Here is a 3695-nt window from a genome sequence, read left to right on the forward strand (position 1 = left end):
TTAATAACACAACCACAAAACACAGATGGACCTTGCAAAATAGTCTGTGCTCCTTTGTTAGAAACTGTAATCTCCAAGTCTTCTAATGCCTTGTACACAGTAGGACGAGAATATCTGTATCTTCTCCTGTAACGAGGCATCTCACAATATGTCCGGTGCTGCTGCTCGTGCGGCTGCTCGACGACTGACGCCGTCTTAGACTGTAGCTACTCATAAGTCTCATGCGCTGGGCAAGCACTGACTGGTGCGAATCCCGTACGCGCGCGGTAGGATCTCTAGACCGCGCGCGTACGCGATTCAGCCTTGGCACAGCGCCAGCGCCTGGCCTTGCGCCAGAGTAGATGGCTCTAAGCACTATGGTACTTAACATCTGAGGGCATCAGTCCCCTAGACTTAGAACTACTTAAACCTAACTAACCTAAGGACATCACACACATCCAGGCCCGAGACAGGATTCGAACCTGCGACCGTAGCAGCAGCGCGGTTCCGGACTGAAGCGTCTAGAACCGCTCGGCCACAGAGACCGGCTCTTGACAAGGAGTAAGCCACAACAAGCTCCTCAAAATAACCAACACATAAAAGTATACCACATAATTATCGGACCATAACAGTATTGGTTCTGTTTCAGATAGTGTTCGCGAACCTCTTGTCGACCCCTGTTCACTACCCCGGGTATTTCGACACTGTCCTCTCAGTATATATTTTCTTTACGGTCGTTTCATGTTAACAGTATCAACTTATTCTCAAGAATTAGTAGCTTTCACTCAGTAAATCCTCGGCAGAAATCCACTCTGCAATTGTATCGCTCTTCTTTAACTCTTGTGCAGAACGACCTTTGAGATTTACTCCTCAGGTTGGTCCTACGGAACAATACGTGTACATATATAATAAAACATAACAACTGATGCAAAACTAGCTTAATCCCACATGGGCTGTGATATCAATAACAACAAAACACAGCTCCAACCAGCAGAAGACAACACTGGGGCCGGCCGGGGTGGCCGAGTGGTTCTAGGCACTACGGTTTGGAACCGCGCGACCCCTACGGTCGCAGGTTCGAATCCTGCATCGGGAATGGATGTGTGTGGTGTCCTTAGGTTAGTTAGGTTTAACTAGTTCTAAGTTCCAAGTTCCATGGTGCTCAGAGCCATTTGAACAACACTGGGTATCTATTTCTGGGCACCTACTGTCCCCCTCCCCTCCCACATACACCAATAGTCACTCCAGCGGTATAAAAGTGAACGGAAACAATTCTAGTTTAATTAAGACTAAGACATTTTACATTTAATTAAAATTCGTGTGCATACGCCCCTGATGACGGCCAAAACATGTTTGAAACGCGTTGAAATGTATTAAGTCAGACATAAAATAAATAAAAGTGACTGGTAGCTGAGATATGCGGATAATTACCTGACACGGTCACGGGGCCACAATTAATTTTCTCTGTTTCTTATTAATATAGTCTCAAAAATTTCTTGGACGGACGCGGGATGCTACCTGCTAGCGTGTGAGAAGGGGCTCATTGAAACTACTTCAGTTGTTTCTAGAATGAGATCTTACTCTGCAGCGGATTGTGCGCTGATTTGGAACTTCCTGCCGCGCGGGATTAGCCGAGCGGTCACAGGCGCTGCAGTCATGGACTGTGCGGCTGATCCCGGTGGAGGTTCGAGTCCTCCCTTGGGCATGGGTGTGTGTGTGTCCTTAGGATAATTTAGCTTAAGTAGTGTGTAAGCTTAGGGACTGATGACCGTAGCAGGTAAGTCCCACAAGATTTCACATACATTTGAACTTTTTTTTTGGAACTTCCTGCAAGAGTAAAACTGGGGGCCAGAAGGCGACTTTCGTCTTACGCGGGCAGGTGCTCTACTGACAGTGTGTAAGTAGACTCACGACATGCCCCTCACGGTTTCACTTCCGCCAGTATCTCGTCACCTACCGTTCAAACTTCACAGTGCTCCTGCATTCTTAGCGGGATTGACACCCATAGACCAAAGGATATAGTGGAGAAGTAGCGTACCTATAGTCTGTGTAATGATGAGTAAGTCAACTGATCAAGTGGAAACGTGCGAACAGCGTAAAAGCTTAATAGAACAGCAGAGCCTCGCATGAGACACACACACATAGTGGCGTTTGCACTGGACTAGCCGATTCCGGCCACGTTTCCGTTCAATTTTAGCACATTTCTGGGATAGTTCTGCGGAAAGTGCGATTAACAAGCGTTGTACCACTTTGAAGATATACCTCCACAAAATCAAAAAGCCAGAATCTATGTAAAACGAACAAAAAGAATTCGCAACTTACAGTTATTTCAGTAATTTTGAAGACCCATTATAAAGTTATTCCATAGACCATAGATAACACAGTGCGCATGACGTCATCTACATCTACATCCATACTCCGCAAGCCACCTGACGGTGTGTAGCGGAGGGTATCTTCAGTACCTCTATCGGTTCTCCCTTCTATTCCAGTCTCGTATTGTTCGTGGAAAGAAGTATTGTCGGTATGCATCTGTGTGGGCTCTAATTTCTCTGATTTTATCCTCATGGTCTCTCCGCGAGATATACGTAGGAGGGAGCAATATACTGCTTGACTCTTCGGTGAATGTATGTTCTCGAAACTTCAACAAAAGCCCGTACCGAGCTACTGAGCGTCTCTGCTGCAGAGTCTTCCACTGGAGTTTACCTATCATCTCCGTAAGGCTTTCGCGATTACTGAATGGTCCTGTAACGAAGCGCGCTGCTGTCCGTTGGATCTTCTCTCTCTCTCTTCTATCAACCCTATCTGGTACGGATCCCACACTGCTGAGCAGTATTCAAGCAGTGGGTGAACAAGCGTACTGTAACCTACTTCCTTTGTTTGCGGATTGCATTTCCTTAGGATTCTTCCAATGAATCTCAGTCTGGCATCCGCTTTACCGACGAACACTTTTAGATGATCATTCCATTTTAAACCACTCCTAATGCGTACTCCCAGATAATTTATTGAATTAACTGCTTCAAGTTGCTGACCTGCTATATTGTAGCTAAATGATAAGGGATCTCTCTTTTATGTATTCGCAGCACATTACACTTGTCTACATTGAGATTCAATTGCCATTCCCTGCACCATGCGTCAATTCGCTGCAGATCCTCCTGCATTTCAGTACAATTTTCCATTGTCATTTTACTGAAACCAACATCTAAGTCACTTGACTCGAGACACGAAGCAGACTATGTCATTACGCATTTATAGTGGACCATTTATGACGTTTTTTTATAGATAAAATGTTGTGTTTTTACTTGATGGAGAAGTAAAGACCTTCACATATGCTCAGATAAGTCTTTTTTGTATCCCACAGATTACGTACGGTGAGGAAAATCTCGGTTGTGTAAGTGAATTACTCGTACTTTAAAATACTTGCAGAGGTATTTCCACAAGTTGAAAGTTAAGAGGGTTGTTGGTTCTTGGATGTAAAACTTGGTGAATGACTAAGCGTAATGACAGGAACTCAGCTTTCTTCACAGAGTGGCGTGACTTAGATGTGCGTTAACACGGCAGAGATAGGGACATGCGCGGTCTGTGTTATACAGGGTGTTACAAAAAGGTACGGCCAAACTTTCAGGAAACATTCCTCACACACAAATAAAGAAAAGATGTTACGTGGACATGTGTCCGGAAACGCTAAATTTCCATGTTAGACCTCATTTTAGTTTCGT

This window comes from Schistocerca serialis, chromosome 7 (assembly GCF_023864345.2).
Source record: "Schistocerca serialis cubense isolate TAMUIC-IGC-003099 chromosome 7, iqSchSeri2.2, whole genome shotgun sequence".
NCBI lineage: Eukaryota > Metazoa > Arthropoda > Insecta > Orthoptera > Acrididae > Schistocerca > Schistocerca serialis.